The sequence below is a fragment of the Carettochelys insculpta genome, chromosome 1 (assembly GCF_033958435.1).
Source record: "Carettochelys insculpta isolate YL-2023 chromosome 1, ASM3395843v1, whole genome shotgun sequence".
Taxonomy (NCBI): Eukaryota; Metazoa; Chordata; order Testudines; family Carettochelyidae; genus Carettochelys; species Carettochelys insculpta.
In genome coordinates this window covers 262,518,809-262,545,650 of record NC_134137.1, presented here as the reverse complement: position 1 = coordinate 262,545,650, position 26,842 = coordinate 262,518,809, and the positions used below count along the sequence as shown (strand labels likewise).

The window sequence follows — 26,842 nt, the reverse complement described above, 5'->3', positions numbered from 1 at the left end:
AGGAAGTGCTAGGCTGACTGTGACCTGCTAGCCTCTGGGGATGGCAGTTAGTTTGAATGTGCATACTTTGGTTGGGTGATGGCGTTTACAGCAGTGGCTTACAATTATATTTATTGGCCCCCTTCCTGTTCATCACACCTGTCATAAGGCACTACTCTGCTAGCCTTTGTTTATTATTTTTTATTGAACTTTCTACCTGATCCACAGTTTGTTTCAGACCGTGAGATAAGTTTTATTTCTGCACTTTATGATCAGTGGCCTATGTGTCTCCCCTGGGTCACTATATTTCTCAAACTTTATAGTGTTGCTGCTGATTTGTCTTGTCTCTTTAGTTTTTCATTTGATTTCCACTTGAAGAAGGATGTATTCTATTGTGGTGTTATCCCTCCACAGCAAAATACCTTTCTTCCTTAGCGCTCTCAGATATTGTTCGTCTTGGTTGGAATATCCCTTACAATTACAGTGCATACCTGTTATCCACATCCGTTTTTCAACCAAGAAGCAGTGCAGAATATGAATTGTGCCCAGCTTTGTAGACTTTTAAACAGATATTTAAGAAAATAAAAACTATTGTTAAAAAAATCATAATTATCTTTCACCTCCTCTTTCCCCCTGATAACTCCCCTCATCCCTCCCAGGACAATTGCATATAGTCTCTTCTACATCTTAGCTTCCATCTGTGTTATGTGTCAATATATACAATCCAAACTGATCACTTTCTTAATAGTTTGCTCTAAAAATAGAGCACCAATATGCATTGTTTCTTTGCTAAGTTGGTCTTTCAGACTTGCCTTACTTTGGTGTTTGTGAAGTTCAGAGTATTTCTGAAGCCCTGGCATAAAGGTTTCAGAAAGAGATTAATTTAGCCTGTGACATGCTAATTTAAAACAAAAACAAAGCCAATTTTTGTGTCTTGCCTTGATAAATTGTGGAGCTGTTTTTGGATGACAATTTCATACGTGTTGTTTCAAATGAGGCTTGAAACAAATTGGCAAACTAGAAGTGTCCTAAATACAGTGCTACAGTGTGCTTTCTGATTCCCAGCCCCATAGATCCCCAAAAAATTGCAAATTAAACAAGCTCAGAATTAATCAGATCTATACTTAAAAAAATACAATAATTAAGCACTTTGTAGTCCACACAAGGATAATTGTGTGATTGTGAGAGAGGAGTGTGTGTGTGTTTTCTAAAGGAAAATCAACACTAAGGTGTCAAAGAGAAAAATGAAACCCTGCAGGTGAAGCTATCTCTGGAGCCAAAAGAAACCAGCATTTTATGCAGAATAGCTAGCGAACTGTTGGAGAATGAAAAGGGTGTTTGGCGCTGCGCTTTTTAAGAATGTGTCAGCTTTTCACTTGGCCCAAACAGAAAGGGGCTTTGGGCTACAGATACTGTTAATTGAGTAGCTCTGTACTTGTGAACAACCACTTTGAGCAATCTCACACCAAAGCTTGGCCCCAGTGGTCTCAACTGCCATAGTTTTCACCTCCTTTACAACATGTAGTGTGGGAGTTGCACTTCCTCAGTGTGGGAAATTGAGAAGTACAGTCAACAGTTCCTAGAAACAGCCTGGCTGACAAAAGATATTTTGTATTCTCCTCTACCTTAGGAGATACGGCTGAGCAAATGAATGTCTGTTGTATGTGGGTGCAATTTGATTGACTTAAGTGCAGTTACTCCCATTTATTCCACGACTGGATTTTATCCAGTAGTCGTTTTCACAAATAGATGTGTTCATTCATTATGCAACTCAGATAGACCTGAGAGAGAGAAGATCCTGCTGTGTACTGAAGCAGAGCCAGCAGGCCTTTAACCACAATTTATAAAGAGGTAGTTTTAGTGGTTCAAAATTTACTCTGGGATTATAGTCCCCTTCTCATGCCTTGGGATGTGAATGGAGAGAGAAAACTGAAGTCTTTCAATAAAGAAGGAAAGACTAGCATGGCTTTTTCTCTGTTACTATCCTTTTGTAGATCCCTTTTTCAGTGTTTGAATAATCTATATGTGGTATACATGTGGATATTTGTGTTTGTGTGAACATGTGAACAGTATGTGTTCTCTTTATTTTATAAATAAGTACAATTATCTCCTTTTAGTTTCTGTCAGGTTTCCATAAAAGGAAGAATTTCTAACTAAAGACAATATTTACTCATAGGTAGTTCAGAAATAACAATGTATTTAATAATTTTCATATGATAGTATGCCACATTGAATGAAAGTGACTAGTGTTCTTTCAGAATCACTCCACTCCCCGGTGTTCCTCATGCTAAATGATTTGATTTTTGTAGCAGTTTTATCTCAGGAAACAGGGGTTTTGCCATATACAAATTTTCTTGAGAGGGGATGCCCAAATGGAAAAAAATTGCTACAAACACTAACTCCTAGTGACAAGTAATCATAGAACTTCTCTTTTTTTTTAAATCAAACACCCAAGGACCTCATGTGTGTCAGTGACCTAGAAACTGTATGGTGAAGGACCAAAGTTCATCTTCATTCAGTGGCTATTTCCAAAAGTAAAACCTAATTATATGTGTTAATATCAGCATTTCAGGCCACTCGACTCGAGTCTGTTCTGCTCTGGCTATGGTCTGAAGAAGTGGGTCTGTCCCTCAAAAGTTCACCTAATGAACTATTTTGCGAGTCTTTAAAGTGCTACTTGACTGCTTTTTGTTTTGATAGTGTATAGACTAGCATGGCTTCTTCTCTGTTCGTCTTTCTATAGGGCTGCAATACTGTATACACTTCTCTAATATCCACTGGTGATACATCATTTTTCTGACATTCATCAATGAACGTATACCTGTTAAGTTTTTTTTTGATAGATTCTGTTACAAAGTGAAAATCTTGGCAAAAACTGGAGTGAGACTTGCCCACTGTCTGGGTGCCTTTCCCATCCACCCAACAGGGCAGACTTTTAAGTTCACTATCACCTCATCAGTGTTGCTGTCAACTGCCAACAGTGAAAAAGACAAGCCACTCGCTGATTCCGGGCCTTTCTACCTCCTCTCAAACAATAGTAAATCCAGAACAGATGGATGCTCTTTAACCCTCTACATCCAGTTGCCCTCGCTAATCAAACCATTTAATCCAATCAACTCAGAATAAAACTCAAAATAAGGAGTGATTGACAGACACTAGATATTTCACCAAACAGGCACCAGAAAAGCTTCTCAAGAGTTTCATTGTTACAACTCAGAGGAGGAAGAGAACAGGAATTCTGACCCATCTTTGATATACTAATGATGAGAGACATGGTCTAGCAAGTACACTAAGTTTAGCAGGTAAAACAGCAGGAGGGATCTTCCATGAAAAGGAGGAAAAGTAGTGGGTGAAGGTATTATGTGATGTGGAGAGAGAATTAACCATTCAGGATCCCAGTTAAGTATTTGTTTTATGTAGTCTAGAAATTAAGAGCAGCAGCCACTCAATCTCAACAAACATCTTCTCTTTTCTTTTTGTAAGTGGTTACAATTCCTTAATCTTCCCTGGGATATACCATTACCCTAGTTGGTTCTTGCCTGCATTCCAAAATGTACTACTTTGTTCATACAGTCAGGACATAATATAGGCTTGTAATGTAAAGCTTGGACTAATGGGTCCTAAGCAGTCAGCTCTTGCACTAGGGCAATCATCAAGAGGATTTCTTCTACCTCTCTCTTTGCTGGCATATCTAATCAACAAAATCTACACATTTGCACATGAAATATTTCTGGACCCTAAACAAGTATATTGCAAACTTTAAGGCCCTGGAAATGAAGTTTTGCTATGTACAGACCCTCATAGCTTTTGAATTATCCTGTTTCACAAGATATCAATGATGAAAACTATAACTTAGCACTTGTATAGTCTGGCATCCAGAGACTTCAAAAAACTTTACACATGCTGATGAATAAAAGTAAATTTTCACAGAACCTATATGGCAGAGCAGTATTATCTTCAGTTTACAGACAGCAAAACAGAAGTTCCAAGGTAGTAAGTGACTTGGCCATTGTCACTTGGAGAATCTGTAGCAGAGATAGGAACAGGATTGAGATCTGCTGTCTTTCAGTCCTGGGTTTTAACCAGTAAACCCGGGGTTGGCGCCAAAATAGCAAGAAGAGACATTTTTTTCTAATTTGGTAAAAAAACTAATTCAAGAGCCACAATGCGTGTAAATATGAGATGGTCTTTAATAAATAACATCCAGCCATGCTTGTTGTGAGCCGTATTTTAAGAACAGTGCATACACAATGGTTTGTAATATGACACATATTTACTTCAGGATGTTCACAGACGTTTTACACATTCTGTTTCCTGACAGTGTAATATGTGTTTTTGCATCACTACCTTCCTGACTTTTACTCCCAAACCTATTTTAATTATGCCAACTTTACTTCTCATTAATTTCGATTTTCTTTTTTAAAATGTGCATTGCCCTTCACAGCAGGAATTCCATAAGCTTCCTTTTCTTTTTCAAAATCAAAACTTTATTTGTAACATGGTCAAAACGCAGATACTGTATCATATCCCACAACGAACTGCACATATCCAAAGGGGAGTTATCCAACCTTTCGAGATCACATCATTTGCTATTTAGGTTGTTCACTGTTGGGCTTTTTGACTTTCATCATTTATCAAAAACAATCAGGAGGGGTTTTTTATTTGCTTTGCAATTGTAGCATTGGGAACCACAAAAAAATTCCTTATAAAGCTTCATGTGGCTCTGGAGACACAGGTTGCAGACCCCTGCACTAGACCATGCTTCTGCTTCATAAAAAAGAATAGCGAAGAAATTCCAACATTTTGATGCTTAATCATAGTTGATCAGTCCACTGGGACTTTCTGCACAGCTTTGACGCCTTTCAAAAAGTTCATTAAACAAGAATGAGTTCAAAGGGCAATAACAAAATTGATAAAACATTTGGAACAGTAAGGCATATAGCTGTGGAAAGTTCAGGTGTGAGTGTAGCCTTGAACAAAACTATACCTCCACATTCACATTTCTGGATTTCTGTGTTGCCTTGGATACAGCTGACCATGGAACCCTACTTTCCTAAGATAGAGACATGGCTGGAATTAACAAGATCACATTGATGGCTGGAATCATGCTTCTCAGACCATTCTAAAAGCATTGTGTTGGGCACTTACTACTAGCCTCTGGAACTCTCAGTTGTGAAATTCCACAGGTATCCATCCTTTTCAACACCTACAGTAATGCCTCACTTAATGTTCTGGTTAACATTGTTTTGTTGTTACAGTTCTTATCTATTAAAGCACATGCTCATTTAACGTTGTGCAGTGCTCCCTTATATCATAATTTGGCGTCCTGCTTTGTCTACTAATTGCAGGATTTTCTGAAAAAATAACCTGTCCTTCTGGGGGTTTTGAACCACGAACCTTGGAAGATCATGGCTGTTTGCTCCACACAAATCTTAAGGCCTGTCATCTGACTGCATGTAAGATCCATGGTTCAGTCCAGCAGAGCTGTCGTAATAAGAACAGGTCCACAAGCTCTTGCTAGGTAGTAGAAATCCATTTACTAGAGCAAAGTATCCAGCCAAGGGAAAGCAATTCTCTTTATGGTCTGCCCAACAAGGCTTCTCAACAACTTGGTCACCCATCCAGTCAGCTGGAATAGCTTCTCAATCTGAAGCAACAAGACCTATCTGTTTCATCAAAATGCGTCTAGCATTATTCTCATCCTGTCATCCTCTGGTGCATTACAGATCAGTCTTCTCACATGATATGTCCATTTGCTTACTGAAGGGTTTAAACAGGCTTCTCACATGAAATGTCCATTCCCAAGCCTGGCCCCTCAGGGGACCTAAACTTTGTGCTGTCAAGACTCACAGGCCATCCCGTTGAGCCTCTGGTATCATGCCCTCTGTCATATTTCTCCTACAAGGCCACCTTCCTGGTAGCAGCTGCCTTTGCCAGAATAGTGTTAGAAATCAGGGATCTTACATCAGAACCTGTGTATATGAGGACAAGATTCAACTTTGCCCCACTCACAATTCTTCTTGCAGTTTCACAGTAATGGATATTTTCTCGCCAGAACCATACAAGAATGTGAAGGGGTGCTGTTGTGACATACTGGATGTTAGGTACTTTCTAGCCTTCTAAGTAGAGAGAACTAAGCTGTTTCATAAATTCAGGTGGTTCATTATGGTATTAGCAATCAGGTTAAAAAGGCTACTGGTTTCAACTCAGAGAATTTCTTCCTGGATTACTTCCTACATTTGCATGTGTTTATGAGTGGGTGGATATCACACCACCTGTTGTCCTGACAGCCCATGTGATGAGAGCTTAGGTTTCATCATCAGTGTTTCTAGCCTAGGTCCCCATCCAGGACATCTGTAGGACAACAGGTGGTCAGTTCCCCTTTTTGCCACTGAGTACAATAAAAATAATGGTTCAGACTGGGGGTAGGGGGAGGTTGTTTCGTATCTTGGTTTTGGGTTTTTTTTGTTTCCTGTTCTGTTTCTTCTCAAAACATGTAAAACTTTTGAAAATGTTTGAAATGCAGCCTTTCAACCAGGCCCGTCAAAAGGGAAAGAAGGGTGCTTTCGAAATTGGGGCACCCTTTCAAAGAAACCCCAAATACATGGCTATTTTTGTTTGAAATCAGCACTTTTGATGGGCTGGATGGCTGCCATTATGCAAATGAGGCACTGAATATTCATAACACTGCATCATTTGCATTTTTGAACAGCTGTAATTTACATGCCCCTTCTGAAAGGGAGGGGTAGTATAGCCACGGTCATAGAGCCTGTTTTGAAACAGAACCATTGGACACACTCTGGCTAATTTTGAAATAGGCTCTAGTCTCTGTCTTAAAACCACCTATTTCAAAATAGCTATTTTGAAATAGGTGCTATTCCTCGTAGAATGATATTTATCTACTTGAAAATAAGGCAACCATTATTTTGAAATTATTTTGAACTAGTGGCTGCATTGCATAGATGATATGACAGTTATTTCAAAATAAAGATTATTTTGAAATAACTTTGCGGTGTAGACTTACCCTTGGAGAAGTTTTTAAAAGCTTATGTGGCAAAAGGAAGCAAAAAGAAAAAGGAAGGGGAACCTCCAATTTTTATTTAAAAAAACAGAAAAAGTGCTTTTTATAAGCGCGTTATAAAAAACACTGTCATTCCAGAACATTTTCAGAAGTTCTTCTGTTATTAGCCTAACACAGTGCAACTCCACCAGTACTATCCACAGTATGAATGAAACTTGAGCATAGGAGAAGCCCATGGGTATGCATTCACAAAATTTGGTGTGTTATAAACTTGGGTTAATAAAAACAGGAAAAACACAGCAACTTGGCTATTATAAATAATAGAAGTGATCCTCAAGGAATCCATTTTGGAGCACTTGGAAGAGGGGAAAGTGATCAAAAGTAGTCAACATCGATTCACCAAGGGCAAGTCTTGCCTGACCAATTTGATTAGCTTCTATGATGAGGTAACAGGCTCTGTGGACATGAGGAAGTCAGTGGATGTGGTATACCTTGACTTCAGTAAACCTTTTGATGCAGTCTCCCACAACATTCTTGCCCATAAATTAAGGAAGTGTGGATTGGATACATGGATTATAAAATGGATAGAAAGCTGGCTTGATGATCGGACCCAACAGGTAGTGGTTAATGGCTCAATATCTAGATGCGGTCAGTTTCAAGTGGAGTGCCCAAGGTTCGGTTCTGGGGCTATGTTCAACATCTTTATTAATGACCTAGATGAGGGACTGGATTGCACCCGTAGCAAGTTCATGGATGATAACAAGCTGGGGGAGAGGTAGATACATTGGAGGGTAAAGATAGGACCCAGAGCGACCTGAATAAATTGGAGGATTGGATCAAAAGAAATCTGATGTGGTTCAACAAGGAGGAGTGTAGAGTCCTGCACCTGGGATGGAAGAATCCCAAGCGTTGCTGTAGGCTGGAAATGGACTGGCTAAGCAGCAGTACAGTGGAAAGGGACCTAGCGATAATAGTGGATGAAAGGCTGGATATGAGTCAACAGTGTGCCCTTGTAGCCAAGAAGACCAATGGCATATTGGGGTGCATTAGGAGGAGCATTTCGAGCAGATCTAGAGAGGTTGTTGTTTCCCTCTATTCTGCACTGGTGAAGCCACATCTGGAGTATTGTGTCCAGTTTTAGGGCCCCCAGTATAGAAAGGATGTGGATGTGCTCCTGGAGCACATTCAGTGGAGGGCAACAAAAATGATTAAGGGTTTGGAGCACATGACCTGTGAGGAGAGGCTGAGGGATTTGGGCTTATTTAGTTTGCAGAAGAGAAGACAGAGGTGATTTGATAGCAGCCTTCAACTTCCTGAAGGGGTGCTCTAAAATGGATGGAGAGAAACTGTTCTCAGTGGTGACAGATAGCAGAACAAGGAGTAATGGTCTGAAGTTACAGAAGGAGAGGAGTAGGTTGGATATTAGGAAAAACTACTTCACCAGGAGGGTGGTGAAGCAGTGGAATGTGTTGTCTAGGGAGGTGGTGGAATCTCCTTTCCTAGATTTTTAAGTCCCAGTTTGACGTAGTCCTGGCTGTGATGACTTGATAAGGGTTGATCCTGCTTGGGGCAGGGGGCTGGACTAGATGACCTATTGAAGTCCCTTCCAGCTCTGTGATTCTATGACTAACATGGGTTAGCAGCTCAATTTAAAGCATATAGGGGAGCTTAGGATTGAACTCAAGCTGCTAACCTGATTTAAAAGTTTAGTTAGTGTCTTCAGTGCTGTTTTAATTTGAAATTACTTAATGCAGCTTTTTCAGTGAAGGTGTACCCTTAGTGGCTTTTTTTTTTGTTTAGACTTCCTCCCTACTTCTGTTACCCTTTCCTTATTCTGTTTGTAGTTGCACCACGACATCACATGGCTAGCAACGTCGATTGGTGATTGTGATAGTGATTACTTCAAGGGAAATGCCTGCAAACTTTAAGAATGTTTCATTTGTAGCCTTTGTATGTTGACGTAGAAAGTAAAGAAACAGTCTTCAAAACTAATGGATGTGGGAAATTTAGTAAAGTAGAAAATACAGGAAAGCCATATCTGTGGTCTCATAAATATACTACTTTCTATGAAAGTGATTTTGGTTAGAGTGTATTTGGCAAGGAAACTAATTTAAAAGTCAGTGCATCTGTTTTTATCATTCTTCGTATTTTGGTTTGCTTGTCTTGTCTTAAATCTTCCCATTGTTCTCCTATATTTCGTTTGAATGGAAAAGTGGTTTAAAATTACCTAGTAATGAGTGTCTTACAATAATTTCTGTTGTGTCCACTCAAGTTACTTTTTATCATAGTCCTTACTTGCCTCTGTGGTCTCCCTCCAAAAATAACAACACTTTATTTCATATAGATGCTGATAATCTTTCAGCACAGAATTCTTCTTTGTCCCCAGTAGGCTGTTATTGCCCATGAATTTTGCACAGAAAACTCCTCTAATCAATGCAGCATTGTCAGAATTTTCCCCAGAATAGTGTTGGACACCAAGATCAAATGCTTGGGAGTCATAGTTTTTCAACCATTTCATAATTAAATAGGAAGGATCTAATTTGTAGTTTGAAACAAAACAACAGCGATGACTTCTCACCCATTCGTGATTTGTTTCTGTTCTTGCAGTACCTGGAGCATAAATCATATCACTGTATCACAATGTGAGTGTTTGGGCGTTTACCTGTGTTCAGTGAAATGGATGTTGGGGTATGTATAGACTTCAAAATGAGATCCTTTTGGTCACAGCATCCTGTATGGTTCTGGCCTCTTTTGTCTCTCTTCCATTATGAAAGGGCAATAGGGAAACAAGCTTGGGAAAGCACGAGCTGTCCTACAGAGAAGCCTTAGAATTCATTTCCAAATTCCTGCATGATTAGGCAAGATATGGTCTGAGAGAAATTAAACATTTTGTCCTCAATCCAACACATTTTCCTCTGTTTCTTTCAGGGCTAAATGGGAGTAAAACAAACAAATAGGGTCCTAATGTGTGAGAGCTAGAGAAACCAATTATTTAAGAAAAAATTTAAGAAGGAAAACAGATGACTTAATTTAAGTGTTTGTCAATGATCCAGGAGTTCATATAGGTAATATTACCAAGCTTTCAGAGCCCCTTCATATTAAGCTTCCCATGACATATCTCCAGGAAGCAGAATACAATTTTTAAACACAATTATATGTTCAAATAAGCCAAGTGATTATCTGCCCAGAAATCTTTTTGGTAAAGTATGCTCAAGAGAGAGGATTCATCAGAGTTGCTGATCTTGCCCTGTATCTATTTCAGTATGGCTTAGTTCCTTTGTATTATTTAATGAATGCTTCCCTGGCCTTAGAAAGTTGACATGAAAAGCCAAGGCGAGTGCCTTCCATACAGTGCACATTTATGGGAGGACATGTCTCATGTAACTATCTGTGAATGAAGATGAAAAGACAGATTTTAGTCCAGAGGATGGATGGATGGATGGGTTATTTGTTTGTTTGTTTGAAGTTTCTGAGACTTTTGCGTGAGTTTCTTGAAGTTTCTGCTGTTAGCATCAAGTTTTCTGGAACCACAGTTCAGTATAACTGTGTTGAGGCAGACTGATAACTTCTCTTTTGGGGCTTGTGGGGAGAAAGTAAGAAAAATTGTCTGAAAAAGAGAGGAATTGTGGTAAAACTTAACGTCTGACTCTTGCATCTTTCACATGGTTATAAATACTGCTTCCCCCCACCCCCCTAAGATAGGAGGATAGGTCAGTCTACTGGCTTCCTCTAGGTTAGGGTCATTCCACTTCTGGAAATTTGTTACTTTGAAAATCAGTTCTGAAAGGAAACAGTTAGCCTTACCTCTAACTAGATTATAATCTTTCTTTACAGAAATTTGTTTAGAAGTTAGGGCCTGAACACTTGAACTATGTCAACCTTTCATATATCTTTGTCCAATTTTAGGTAATGTCACAGCATCGAAAAAGTCTTGTCATATAGTTTATTCCTTGCTAAAGAACAAAAACGGAAGGCACACTTGCTGATTGTTAGATCCTTTCTTCAGCCTTTAGCCCATTGACGATATGATAATGTGGACAAGGCTACATCCCTTAAGTGGCTTTTCTCAAGACAATGGGTTCATTATAGAAACGAAGGCCCAAAGGACAATTATAAGTACAGCAGACCCCTGACTTACACAGTTTTGACTTACATGTTTCTTGCAATAAGCACAAGTCAAAATCATGAGTGGTGGGGAACCAGGCGGATCAGTCAAGCGCAGCCAGAACTGAGGGACCAAAGGCAGCAGGGCACCTCCCCCAACTTGTGCAAAATTTGATTTACTCATGGTTGCTCAGGAACGCAATCTACACATAGGTCGGGGTCTACTGTACATGCATGGTACTGCTAGATGAGCTCATACAGAGAGTAAAGATCACAGTATCATTAATAACATAATGGCACACAATTAGCTATTACTTCTTTGAGCTGACCTAATGTCACAGCTGTCAGACTATATAGCTGCTTGGTTTTCACTTGAGACAAAGACACAAGACTAAAGTGATATTGTGAATAGGGGAAAGCTTTTTAAAGAAATGGCTGATAGCTTGGGCATGTTCATTATTCAGGGACTTTAGCCATCTCTTAAACTAACTTTGCTTGGCAGTTGTGGTCAATTCAAGGTTGAATTTAATCCCCGTTGCTAAATCCAGTCAATTAGGACAATTACCCTTTTGTGGTTTGTTATTCCTCTGTACAGTGTTCAGATGTGTCACGGAACTGATAAATAAAACTGTCATTTCTCTGCTCTTACCTGTCCATACAAAAGGCAATTTTTTCCCACATAATAGACAGAGTGTTTGTTCAAATTTGCCATTATCTGTGGTAAATTAGAATAGTCTGTCCAGGCAATGGAAATTATTAATACTGTTGTTGTTTTGCAGTACTGCGTAGGGGCCTTCAACAATGGTTAAGGGCCCATTATATGAAACACACAATATGCAGTCTCTGCCCCAGAATGATTACAACTTGGAATGAAACAAAATACAGCAAGTGAATAAACAGACAGACAAGAAAGATGGGTAAACAAGGGTTGTAGCAGAGAGAGTTACATTTACCAATGTCTCAATAAGTGACTGTTTTAATTGAATTTCAGTGGCCTGCTCTGAGCAAGAGACCATAGCTCTCATTGGTCTATATGGGGGTTGTCCTATTGTTTTATTATAAATTGAAAGTAGTGCTATACTTTGGACTTGACACATGGAATATATTGTGAACAAAGACCTAATTAAAATGCCAGAAGTTCAAATGCAAGCCTTTGGAATGCAGTAGTAGAAATTTGTCAAATATCTGAAACAGTTCACCAAGTCTCGTGGTGGATTCCCTATCACAGTAAACCCTCAATTTAGCAGACTAATGGAGGAAAGAGGTGTCTGTTAAACCCGGGTGTCCGTTAAATTGAAGGTTTTACTGAGACCCACCCCTCCCAGGCTCCCCCAGTCCCATTTCCTCCCCTCCCCGCAAATGCCTTGTACTCACCCACTACTGGGGGTGCCAGCGTGCAGTGCCATGGCTGAATCTATCGGACCCTACTCAGGGGACCCTGCCCTGGCACTGGAGCTACCGAGCGCCATGCCACACCGCCGAAGCCACCGGGTGCCATGTGGCTAGAGCTGTCAAGAGCCGCACAATTAGAAACGGCTGGAGGCACCTGGAGCCGCTGGGCACAGCGCTGCACCGCTAGATCTGCAGAACCCTGCCACTCGGGCAGAGGAGCTGCCACCAACACCAGAGCCATCACACGCTGCTCCTATCAGGGCTAGGGGTCTGTGCAGGTGCCATCTGCCCATGTACTTACCCCACCCATGGTGGGAGGAGCACGTAGAAGCTCTGGCAGCAGCAGCAGTCCAGGCAGTGGTGGCTCCAGCAGCTCAGGTAAGTCTCTTAATTTTTTTTTTTGGCGGAGGCAGGGATTTAGAATTTTATGGCCCTGATTAAGTGGGCTTTGGGAACAGTGGGCATCTGGCAGACATCCGTTGTTCCTGAAGTCTGGTAAGTTGAGGTCTGTAAAATTGAGTGTTTACTGCACTGACAATTTTAAAATCAAGACTGGATATTTTTCTAAAATATCTGCCCTAGAATTTATTTTGGAAAATGTTATGGCCTTTTTTATTTTAGAGGTCAGGATAGAATATCACAATGGTCCCTTTGGGTCTGAGAATCTATGAATCTCATGCCGAAAGATGAAAACCAAGATTACAGTTGTATTCCTGTGTTGCAGTTACAAATGGAAACAGTTGTGCATGAGTTCTACCTTAATCTTTGCTCAGGATAGTATGGATGGTGCTTTGGAGTTGGGAAGATTGCAGCCAGGACAAAAAAAGGCATTGGAGTCTGAAAGATTACAAATAAAAAAAATATACTGGAGAACATGGAGGAGGGATTTGAAACAGTCATACATCATACTATGCAGCTTTGTTGTGTTATACAGTATGAATAATGAGGTCACATTTCTTTATATGAAAAGGCAAACAGCTGCGTTTGGCTCAATGTGGAAGTGGGGAAGTGGGACTTTGTTTGTAAGTCTGAAGATGATTTTTTTCTAACTATTTGAAAGTTTAATTTTATCTTCCTGGAAAGCTGCTCAATATTGTTCTGTACCATCTACTCCACAACCTCCAAAAAATCAGTTTAAATAATTACAACTCAGAAGACAATTTCAATTATGACAGTTTTTAGTAAAGAAACAGGGAATATTTTCTGATGGGAGACAGATGGTGGGCTTCTTAGCAGAATGATTTCATATAGTTCTTCACCAATATTGAACCAGAGTGATTTTTTTTGTTCATCATGTAAAAGTGGTGTTGACTGTGGGGTTTCGCTACATGGGTACCTTATACTGTCCCATTTCCTCTCCATAGCTGGAATTTCCCATGTTACATTGTTTGCATTTATTTAAGGTTTTTCCATTAATTACAAGAAATAAGAGCCTAAATTTAGCAATGTTTCTGAGCAAAGTCTAGTGTCTGGCATCCACATAGTTGAAGTTTGATTAATTAGAGTTGATGACTCAAAAATCAATTTCACTCTTGTTGTTCCTGATAGGGAATACTGGAAGCTTAGCCAAAGCCTGAGCCTCCAGAGTTAGGGAGCAGGGCATTAGTGAATGGTTTCCCTTCTAAAGAGATTCTGGAAAACAGCTTAACAACTCCTGGGGGAAGTAAGTTATAAAACTTGAGAAGGAGATATTTAAATCCTATGAGCTAGCCAGCAGAAGTGGAATTGGCCGTCAGAACTTGTAAAAACCTCAACCAATCTCTGTGTCTTGTGGCTGAAGCAATGAGATATTTAGGCTTTTTAATGGTGAATTTTCCCCATTGTGTCCTGTTTGCTACAGTTTATTTTTAAGGCAAAAAGTAATAAATGCTGTATTTAAAAGAAGATATCTTTAAAATATATTATAAGAAGGGGTATCGCAAACATCCCTCAGCTTATTTTAGGATATAAGAGTAAAACAAAATCTGAGACTGCAATGACTGATGAACTCACACTGAGGCCAAGTCCTAAATTTGCTCTCTTTTATAATATCATTTTAAATCATGGAAGCTGTGGACAACATTTTAAATTTCTGTACCCAGCACATTGGATACCCTAAATTCAACCAGGAAAAAAGTCAAGAATAGAAAGGCATTTTCAGTGATATGATAGTTAATAATCTGAGTTTTTTTAAGATATTCCATCTCCACTGAACAAACCAGCCGTCATATAGCACTTTAAAGACTAACAAAATAATTTATTAGGTGATGAGCTTTCATGGGACAGACCCACTTCTTCAGATCCATCTCCACTGGTAAGCTTTCTGTGAATCTGAATTTTACATCAAATTCCATCTGGACAATACTAAGACCCGATACTCTCCACGCATACTTGACGTTACAGTAATTGGCATGGCGGTGGGACTTTGGCAGGAAGCAACCAATATTAAACCCAAACTTGAGGAGAATGAGTCAAAAGTATGAATCTGTCATCCAGTACATAAAGCCTTAGGAAAATATTTCCCATTACTGCTACAGGGCCAAATTTTCCTTTGGTTATAGCTCTATAGTCTTGAAACAATTTGCAGCCATTCAAACCTGAGTGAGTCCAGATTTACTAATATACCATAGGCAATTTTATTTGATTAATTTATCCTGTGCAGGCCTTCATAAGATGGCACATGGGTTTAGGTCAAGAATGCTCAAGTGTGCGCCATAGAAAGTAGCCTGGAACTTCTCTATTCCACAGAGTTACAAGTCACAGGCTGTGTCTAGACTAACCCCCTCCTTCAAAGGGGGCATGGTAATTAGGGTGTGGGGAGATTACTAATGAAATGCTGCGGTGCATATGCAGGACTTCATTAGGCTAAATCTCCCGCACGGCAACTTCAAAGTGTGAAACTTCGAAGTGCCAGCTTGCATGTAGCCACATGTCAGCCGTGGGTACTTCGAAGTCCCTTTTCTCCTCAAAATTTTGGGACTTCGAAGTACCCGCAGCTGATCCGCAACTATGTGCACGCTGGCACTTCGAAGTTGCCATGTGAGAGATTTAGCCTAATGAAGTGCTGCATATGCACCACAGCACTTCATTAGTAATCTCCCAACACCCTAATTACCATGCCCCCTTAGAAGTTGGGGGCTAGTTTAGACACAGCCACAGAGATTTCAGGTCTCAGCATAACACTGTCTTGATCTAATAAACTTTCCAGATGGATCAACTTGCTATATTGCATCATGACATATATAATTTCCACCGGCTACACTGTGTTAAAATAGCTGTTTTGTTCAAGCTAAGTGACTTCCTTGGGCTTAATTTGAAGTTGCCAGTTTGGCTGTTAGATTCAGCAGATTATAATTGAAATAGAAGTGTCATCCTTGGGCTTCATCTGGGTTACCATATTATCCATGAGATTCAGCAACCTATAGTTTAAATAGAACCTTCACAAATTTTAAATCCTAGCCTTGATGCTGTATCGCCAATTTCTGAAGCTCTTTATGATGCTTCTACAAGCCCTTATAGTGATTATGGGAACACACAAAATAATCATAGTTGATACTTTTTTATTGGTATTTCTTTTCCTCGTCTCAGTCTTATTCCTTCTTTTTATATCTGGAGCCTCTATTTTATTGACTGACTAGGTTACATCTTTCTGGTTGCAGTTTCTTTGCAGTATCTCCTCTCCTCACTAACCCCTCTGTTTACGTGTTTGGAAGGTTAGATGGGCTGATTCATAATTTGATTACACTTCAGTCTTTTCTTTAGTGGCATTGGCTCTGTCTTTTTATCAGTGTTTGGTTTGCTAGAATGCAGCATTCCAAACCCAAGTCCATGGTATTTCATAATCTACTCGTGACCTTTTTAGAGCAGGGTGGAAACAGCATATGCTATACAATTGTGGTCACGATGGTTTAAATATAGTAGAAAGTTTGGAGGTCCTAATCTTGAGGAATTAGTCAGTAAAACAAAGTCTAATCCAGAAAATTACTCTGGGGAGTAGAATGTTTCCAATAGGAATACATTAGTGCTGTTATATTTCTTTAAAGCAATGCAGAGCTAACTTTCTAACTTAAACTCTTCTATGAGGTACAGAGGAGACCTGCATGGAAATTTTCATCTGCAAAGTCGGGGTGATCGTTACCTGTTCTTCCTAAATGTGTAACTATTTTCTGCTGTTGTGTAAAGAAAACATCGTTTGTGCCTTTTCCTGCAGAAGATGGCAGCATCTAATACAAGCACATCTAATAACCAGAATATATAACATACTAGAAGATTTAGCTGGCATTGCTGTGTTTCTTAACTCAAATTAATTATCATTCTTCATTTAAATCATTGCTGTGGGATGGAGTGTAGAATGAGGAGTTTAGTATGCCAGCTGCCCTGGGGAGAGAGGACAACCCCAGCAGCTTGAGTCCAGGTGAGGAGCGCCTGTCCATGGCTGCTGCAGCTGGAACAGCTGAGGAGCATTGCATGTCTGCTGGCTGGGGGACAGACAGACAAACTCTGAAATATTTAGCAGATAGCGGATTCTTTCTCTGCTCCTGCCACCCCAATGGGAATACAGCTGTCCTGGTCCAAACATCTCTGACCTCTTGGTCCCCTCCCTCCCTCTGTGATCAGTATCCAGTATCACTGTCCCTTCTAGCAGATCCCTCCCTTTCTATTTTATGAGGAACAATTGCATTTCAGGCACATCCCAGTATCCTGGCTTAACCAAACCCTGACCTTGTTTTAAGTTATGATAAGAGGAAGCTGCATACCAAACTTGGTAAAAACAGACAGATGGAAACAAAAACTTTCTCAGATACGTGCAGTATCAAAGAAATAAAGGCTTAATAAAGTGTGATGGTAACTTTGACCCACAAAAAAAAACAAGCAAATAAGTAATTTCTTTAATTATTGTTAGTAAAGATCCCCAATTTAGGATCTGCATATGCACTTCGCATCACATCTGGAGCTTTCTGAAAATGCTCAGATCTTTGAGGTTTCCAAAGACTGAGCACTAATGTGAGGTATTAAAAGGAGTCATGCCCCTCCATATTCGCCAGTCAATGAAGCAGCAAGCCAAAACTCCCTATTCTCCTTCTTTTAGATTGTCAGCTATTTTTGTTATGAATAGTTATTTGTAGATGTAGTATGTTTTAAGATAAGTTGTAGTAGAGATAAATTTGATATTCCAAAACACTTCCATAGGTAGGGAACAATAGAGCTGTTTTCAGCATTGGAGAACTCAAGTTCTGGAAAAAGGACATGTGACTTTCCTGACAGACTCCTATTTACTAGACTATTTAGCAAAACTAATGACATGCTATTTGTACCTCTGAAAGACCAATTTCTCCATTAGCAATTCCTGCAATATGTATTTCTTGTGGCAGTAACATTACCCAGGAAAGTTAATGCAATCCAGGATTTTAACAGCTTCTTCTACAACACTCAGGTGAGTGACTAGATATCGCAATCATTTGCCATTTGGTCTATTCATGCATGTTCACAAGGGCTTGACAGCCCTATAATCTAATATCAGAACAGACTGTATAATAGGGAGTCTGGCTCTAGATCACCTCCACCTCTCAGAGTAATAGCTGATCTTCTTTAATATCCCATAAACAAAAGGTGATACTACATTCTTACCCCAAATGTATTCATAAAATGGTCACTAACTTTCTTCTGAACTAATCAGTTTGCCATTGGTATTTCCCAAACTATAGTCTTTTCCAGGGAGAGGCTTGGTTACACACTTAAAATACTAAGCCTCTGTCTATACTACCATAGAAGATTGACCCGCTCAGGGTTGATCTTCCCGGGTTTTGTTTCACACAGGTGCAAAATGGCACTTTCCGGGGTCAAAGTCGGCCCTGGAACTCCTCACAAGCAGTGGGGATTAAGGACATGCACCTATCAGCCTTCCATGTAGACAGCCACAGCAGTGGACTGCTGATAAGTCAATTTTTAGCTCTGCAATTTAGCTATGCAAATGTCTAGTGCAGACATAGCCTAAGATGACCCTTATAAACAATCATAATGACAAAATAATTTTCTAAATACCCCCGGATTATTTGAGTGTGTAGTGATAGCGTATCTATCTCTTCCAGGCATGTCTCAAATTAATTAAGACTTGTTAGCAGATATACCAGTCACTAACAGCATCAAGGTGTATTCTACTAGTTCCAGGTAACTTCTAGGATATGTCTTTGAAATGTCAACGTGTAGAAACAAATAGAGCTGCTACTTGCAGCTCTGTACACACCTTTCTTGAATACTTCATTGAGATCTGGTACTTAGTTTGGGAAAGCAGATGTTTCCACATGCTTGGAGATTTATGCCTTGCATAATTTGAGTTCCCCAAGAAGATTGTGTGTGTGTACACTCCACAAATTCCATCTTCCCTCTTCAGAATCTCTATTAGCTTCTGAGAGGATGGAAGGAACTCAGGGGTTTGTATGAGAGAATGTCTCCTAACGTATCTTTGCAGGGAGTGTTAAATGATTCAGAACAGCATCTTTATATCACCCAAAAGGTGAAAGCTTTCTGGAGGTTCCTGGCTTGGTGTGAAGTAGGAATTTGCATTCCAAGATTGTGATTACTTGGACTCAGGCAGAAGGTGAGTAATTCTTAACTGGCTCAAGGGCTTGGTTTAGGGATGAATGTGGTATATTACCTTCTGAGTGAGAGTGTGAGTGGAGGTCAAAGACAGAAGTAGCCTGTGGAGTTACAAGCTTCCTCTCAGACTATAAATTGTTCATCCAGAATAGGATTTAAGTTTGTTGATGGTTACATATGGAATATTTTGCACTGCCACTCCCCATAGCAGTGCAAACTAACCTGTGTATAAACAGAGGGTCTCCAAGTGGTCCTTGCGGGTGCTTCGCTCAGGTCTCAGTGTGTCCTGGTGCCACAGATTGGAAAGCTTTTCAGAGCAGTCCCCCCTCACTCCCTGTGCCATGCCTGTGCACTCAGCATCTTGAGCTGCTGCCACTCTGTTGGAGTGCACGTGCAGTGTAGCCCTCGTCCAGTTCCTTTTCAACTGTCCCAGGCTGAGGATGGACTTCAGAGCAGTTCTTCTTAGCACTGAAAAAGAATTAGAAATTCTTAGTTAGATTTACCCTTTAGATTTAATAGTTCTGCCTTTTAACCCTCTGTAGGAAGGGGGAAAAAAACAGTGGCTGCCGCAGCACCACAGCAGCAACTTTTTTTCTTCTTTCAACATGCCGGATTCTCCCAGAATGAAGAGCTGAGACTCATTTAGGGACTCTGTACCTGTTTCTGATGGGCACGCCTCCTGTGTAAAATGCTTCCCAGAGTCCCGCTCAACAAACAAGTGTCCTCATTGCCAGAACACATCAGCAAGGGCAAGAAAGTACCCCAAAGTACAGCTCAAGGCAGTAGTCTGGGAAAAGTCTCTATTATGCAGGGACAAACCAGAGATGCGAGTGCAGCAAAAGCCCTCAGAGAAGACATCTTTATCACTCTGCAAAGGCTCTCAAGTGACAAAGACTTCCCATGAAGCGCAGCTCAAGGCTGAACTCTGGGAAGTCTCTCTGCTACCAAGGGACAAACCCTCTGCCCAGTGCTCACATTCCCTGGTGCCATCAGTATCTGGAGCCTCAAGGAAACACAGGTCCACCTCAGCCAGAAGAACTGAGACAGAGACCAAGCAAGCCATGTCAGTTGGTGCTATTGAGACATCAGCTTTGGAAAAGCTACATATGCCTCCTCCTACCTGCTGTGCCTCTGTGCCAGAATAACAAAGAAAAGTGCTGTATCGGACACAGCACCTACAGAAATATTTCCAGCCTGACACAGGAGCAGTAGCTGTTTGCCACGCTCCACAGTGCAGGGGCACATTGGGTCTTACAGCCAGACCCCATTCCTTTACTCATTTTTTCTCTCTTTTTACCTCAGGGGACCACTTCACACCAGTCCCCTCAACCCTTTCCTCTCCATCACTCTTTGTTTTACCTCAGGCTTATAACAGCTCCTGCTGCACATATTTTACAGCTCTTGCCTGCTTATTTTACCAGACTGAGCCTTTTTATTCGCCTGAAGGGAGGGTCACTGAGCACAAGGGCTGTTTTTAAGTGAGCCCTATTTTGTCTCAGTGTTTTACACAATACAATAGGTTTTTTTCTCTCAAATGCTGTTTGCTTCAAGACTACCAACTACACCTCAGACAAGCATTCTCACTGCTTGTATTGCCTGGCAGGCGCCGTCCAGTTACTGTCACTTGGCGACTGACATTTGGGGCTAGGAGAACCTGCTTTTTTTTCACCAAGCTGCGTTTCCTCAAGTGCTCCCTCAGACCAGCATCACCCCTCATCCCCGCTGCCCCTAGCACCAGTGGCAATGTTGGGCAAGGCTGTGCTCCCTGCCTCAGCTGCCTACTCTGTCTCCTCCAAACATAGGGCAGCACATTCAGCAGCTATTCGGGATAAACGAAGGGGGATCCCTGAATTCTAAGCCAGCTCCTTCCCCTGCAGGGGATCTGGACAAGCACTTACCAAGGCAGCATTTGCCACCTCCCCAAGGGTCTAAGGACCTGGCCAGCATGCATAAGCATTCTGAGAAGCCCAAGCCTACATTGGCTGACCACAGGGCTGCTACACCACTGCTTGCTATTCCAATGCTGAGTAGTGCTGTACACAAGTTTGTTGTCTTTTTTTTTTTCATTTCATTTTCTTTCCTTACCTGAGGAGACCACCTCAGACCAGTCCCCTTAATCCACCCCTCCCACCCCCGTTTACTTCAAGCTTATTGCAGCTGCTGCTGCATATACCTTACTGCTCTCACCTGCCTAGCTTTACCAGGCTCGAGTCTTTTATTGCCTGAAGGGGCTTGAGGGGAGGGGTTGCTGAGCACATGGGGTGTTCTTGAGTGAGCCCTGTTTTGTCTCTGTGTTTACACAGCACAGCAGTTATTTCACCTCAGCGCTTTATTGCTTCTGCGTTTCTCTGCATCCAGTCTACATTATTCATACAGTGATGTCAGATAAAGCGGCTGCTGCTTCTTCAGCTATGACCTCTGCATCCTCTAAACCACTTAAGAGAGTGAATGTAGATGCTAACAGGGAATCCCCCTCACCCAAGAGAGGGTGATTCCATGACAGCAAGCTGGCTCCGTTCCTCTGTGGGGCTCCAGACAAGCTTGCCAGGGCTGCCGTCTCCTACTGCATGGCAAGAGTCACAAGGTCTGGCTGTAAGACCCAAACCGGTGGGCAAGCCTAAGCCAAATGCAGCTCAAAAATCTAAAGCCATGGCTCCGCTGTACAGATATCGCGCTCTGCCACTGGCAAAAATAGCAGGTTGAACAGAGCCCCGTGTTTGATCCCATCAGTGTGTGCGCCTACCCTGTTGCATGACAAGGTAAGCGTCTGCTACCGCAGTACTGCCTGCCTCCTGTGCCTCACTTGTACCCTTTTACCTCCTGACACCAGTTAAGGGCAACCACAGTACCATCTGCATCATTTGGTACTGATGCTTGTCCATCACTGGCCATGCTGTATCCATCGAACATGACAGCCTCTGCACCCTCTCTATACAGTGGGGAGGAAGTGGTGTCTCCATTGAACATTGTCTTGCCTAGGTGTCCCTCCCCTAGCAAGGGGAGGCCTCAGCCGCAATCAGTGATGCTCAGTGGCTTTCTGGCCAGTGGCAACTGCCTGTTATGTCCATACCTCTTGCCTGGCCCTACTGAAATACCTGGGTACCTCTCAGAAAACAGCAGCAGCAGCAATGTCAGCATGCTGCTCAGCTCTTTTCAAGGCACACTTCAAACAGAGCCAGACCAGTTCCTCACTGATGATGACTTCTATGATACATCACAAACTCAATTGCAGCTCTCTGCCTGTGAGGATGCACTGGTGCCACTGCCTCCCCCTACAGACAATGACTTCAAATTATTCCAATATCTTTTAGAAGAGTGGCTGGCAAGCTAGAGGTTCGATGAACATCTTAGCCTGATACCCAACATAAACTTGCCAGCGTGCTCCATGCCATGCTGTCAATAAAATTGGTGTTGCCCTCGTGGATCTGGCTGAATACATGTGGCAAACACCAGCCACCATTTTGCCAGTGGGCAACAAGACAGACAGGGAACATGTCACCTTGGAGAGTACAGAGTTCCTCTTTACACACACCCCTGCTAATTCCCTCATGGATGCTGCTGCCAACAGGAGGGATAAACAGATTTTAGCTAAATCTGCTTCTCTTTATGAGGAGTGGAATTGACTTGATACCATGTGTAGAAAGGCCTTCTCCTCTGCTTTTTTCTAGCTATGTATATCAAATTATACAGTGTTGCTGGCAAAATGTACACACTGCAAGTTTGAACAAATGTACACCTTTATTGAATGCATTCCAGATCATAAAAGAGATCAATTTACAGCCAATATGAGGGCTCATTAATGACAAGGACAGTCCTACAGGCCTTCCTGAAGTCCGCTGACACCACTGCACATTCCCTATCTGTAGCAGTGGTTATGAGGAGAGCCTCCTGGCTCCATGTTTCTGGTTTCCCAAAGGTGGATCAGACTAGGGTGGAATACCTCACCTTTGAAGGTCCAAAACTCTTGCGGAGTCCACAGATGCTTCCTTGCACTCCCTGAAAAACTCCATAGCTACCCTTCATGCACTGAGCATTCAGGTCCCTGTACAAAATGGAAACAAAATAGGAATCATGCTTACACAGTAAGGCAGCTATTTCACTTCTAGCATTTCAGTGTTTTTTCTTTGTGTCCCGCTTATACTATACACACGGTAACATTAGATAACGCAGCTGCTGTTGTTCCAGCTGCAAGCTCTACAACCTCTAAAAAAATCTAAGAATGTAAATATAGATGCTAAGAGGGAGTTCCCCTCCCCAGCAGAGGGCGAGCCCACAACTCCAAGCCTGTTCTGTTCCCTGTGAGCACTCCCGATGAGATTGCGGGGACTGCTATCACCTAAAGTACCCCAGAGGTTGCACGACCTGACTTCAATGTCCAAACAGCTAGGCAAGCCTAAGACTAATATGGCTCAGAAACCTAAAACCATCACATTGCTGGCACAAACACCATGCCCTGTTACTGGCAAAATAGCAGGTCTAACAAAGCCCAATGCTAGACCCTGTGAGCATGTGCACCTATCCTGCTGCATTGGAAGGTAAAGAGTTCATGGCTGCAGTACCACAACTGGCTGGCAACTCATGAGCTTCAGGATTCCTATTAGCATATGGCCATTCAGCCCACATACAGGAAATACCCCAGATTTATGGGGGATGGACAACACTTCCAGTACATGGTACTTCCCTTTGGTGTCTCCACTACACCGAGGGTGTTCCCCAAGGTGCTGGCAGTAGTGGCAGCTCACCTGCACAAGCAGAAGGTATCCATCTCCTCATATCAGGACGACTGCCTGATAAGAGGGGACTCCCTGCAAAACATGCAAACAGCAGTTTGTGAAGGAGGAAAGCAAAGGTAGCAAAAAAAAGTAAAACTTTCCTAGATACACTTACCATGCCACCCTTTGAGCCACTGGCCACTATACCACCACAGTACGATAAGGTGGCTTTCATAGTGGCAATAACATCAGCAAGAAGGGCATCAAAAATAGCGGCCATCATGGCAGACCCTCCTTTCACCACTTTCACCAGGGACAAAGTGGTATTCGGGTCCCATCCAAAGTTTCTTCTGAAAGTTATAACCGATTTTCACATAAGCAACCCCATTTTATTTACCTGTTTATTTCCCTAAACGTCATGCCTCCTCTAAGGAGGCTATGTTACTCACCCTTGATGCAAGGTGGGTAGTTGTGTTCTACCTTGAGAAAACTAGGGCAACCAGAAAATCAGACAGACTCTTTGTGGCATAGTCCGGGCCTCGTGCAGAAATAACTGTTTTAGCACAACGCCTATCCAAGTGGATTGCATGTTCCATATGCACTGCATACCAACTCAGCAGCAAATACAAGACTCCAATACCCAACTCCACCAAACGGGTACTGCTGTGGAGTCCCCTGAGTGGAGCCACCTGCGGGGACCACTCAAAGGAAAAGAGAAAGTTACTAAACTTGTGCAGTAATGATGGTTTTCCGAGATGTGCTGCACTACCCTGCACTCCTCCCCCTTGCTTGGAGTCTACAGGGACTTCAGGTAGAAAAGGAACAGACAAGGACTGCACTGCACCTGCACTCCAGCAGAGTGGCAGCAGCTTGTGATGCTGAGCCCATAGGCATCAGGTGGCGCTGCTTTGAAAAGGTTTCCAATCTCCATTCCAAGGATGCGCCAAGACTGGAGTGGAGCACCTGCAGGCACACATCTCGGAGAACCAGCATTGCTTCACAGGGTGAGTAACTTCATCATTTAAGTCACCCAAGCTATTAATCTAATTCTCTTCACACACATTTAATACATTTCTAAGAAATCAAACCACTTCGACAGGCGGGCTAAACCAGGTGAGGGTTGCCAACAGGTCTGAAACCTTCCATTAGATAGGGACTTGCCTATCCCAGCGTGTAAAGTTGGCTCTGGTGGATTGGACAGACGAGATCAACAGTGAGATCCAATGACCAGGAAGACGGCTCTGCAACACTCTGTGGAGAGCAAAGGGCATGACAAGGCAGTGAAGATGGCATGGTCATCCACTGAAGCCTAGGAAGTCTCCAGCCATGAAGACTTTTCATATCACTGGAACCAGGCTTCTGAGGCTGAGAACATTGTCCCACACAGGTTCTTACATCATCGTCAGACACGACAGACTATCAAGGCAAGAAATCAGTATTGCTATAACTCACACCAGTGAAAATAGGGAAGTGGAAAATCTGATGGCTCCATTTCTCTCTTAAGCCACTGAAATCAGAAAAATTATTTCATCACATTATAACGTAATTCTAATTTTTATCGATCTGGATTACAACTTCAGTGTAGGGTTTTATCTTTTACATTTTTACACAGGGTTTTACCTTTTATGTTTTTTCTTAAATAGTTATAAAATTTTATAAAATACATATTATTTACTGTGCTGATGCCTTGGCATAAGCCTGGATTGACCAGTTCTTCTAAATTATTGGGCAGTTTTTTCAAAGTATAATTAACTGGGACTAGAGATGTGTCATTTACCCAAGAGGTCTGCATGGCCCCCTGGAGTTATTCACCTCTATCGAATATTAATGTAATTAGGGTGTGTGCCCTGCACTGGAAACCTGCTCCCGGCTGGATTTAATTGAAGCTATTTTAGATATTTCTAATGCAAAAGATGTTGGTATGTATTCTGATATTCCACAGTTATCATTTGCCAAAAGTAATATTTATAATTGAAGCTGTTGTGAATTATAGGCAAGCAAAGAAGGTCACCCTCTTGTATGTTAAAAAAAAAAAAAAAAAAAAAAACATGGCTGGGAGAGTTAGGAGGGGGCCAAGCACTCATGGTACTACATTTCAGCCTGGAGTGAATTTTTACAGCCAAATTCCAAACTCTTAAAACCATAGAACTTCAAGTAAGTGTTGACACAGCAGTAACCTGAGCAGTATGAATAGTGCTGCTTGAATACTGTGGATGTTCAGGAGCTGTGCCTTCTGATGGAAAGCACAGAAGTGTAGACAATGCACAGGGAAAGCTATTGTAAACCTGCTTCGGTGGGTCTTTGCTAAGGAGGTTTGTGAGGAACTAATATGACTATAGATGAATTCCATCTGCGTTGCCTTTCCTAACCATGCTGTGAAGGTAGGAAGTTGTAAGTCACAGGCTAAATGCAGAACTACTGCCTTCTGCCACTTTAAGGGTCTGTAAAAGAGTTCTTTTTATTGCAAAAGATGGCTGAAATTTCACTCTCATATTTTCCTAATTTCCTTCCTTTTTACCTTGTGCTTGACTCCCTATATTGTCCCCTCCCAAGTTCTTAAGTTTCTAGGTCAGCATTTGTGCAAGAAGTAATTTTTATAGTGTTCACATACTCAGGTGTCTGGGACCAGCACAGGCACAGCATGTTTAAAATATCCTGTAGCTGATCTGACTTTGTGGTTTGAACAGAGTCTGTGTGGCCAGTATTGCCGCCAGCACCTGAGGGAAACAGAACCCTCTTTCCACATTACAAACACGTAACAGATTAGATTGGAGACAAATTCAGCATCAAATGGAGGTCCCCAGGGCTGTTGTGTTTTGCCACAAGACAGGAAAAGTCTCAGAAATTTCACCAAAAAGATTAACTCCTCTCTAGCACTGAATCAAGATCATGGTTAAAGAGACTCTTCCTCACTGTGATACAGGGAATTGCATTACTGTGTGAAGGCCATGCTCTGGGAACCGCACAGTCATTCATTCTACTGATAAATTCTGTTGATCTGTTTGGTTCCTGAACTGCTTCACATTTCCTGTGTTGAGAACAGGTATGTTATTGGTGA

At 41.7% G+C, this 26,842-nt stretch overlaps 1 protein-coding gene across 10 annotated transcripts in view; it reads left to right on the top strand.

Moving 5' to 3' along the window:
• Window positions 1-26,842, top strand: part of ERC1 (ELKS/RAB6-interacting/CAST family member 1) — a 509,051-nt gene that overhangs the window by 327,046 nt on the left and 155,163 nt on the right. The window lies entirely within an intron of this gene.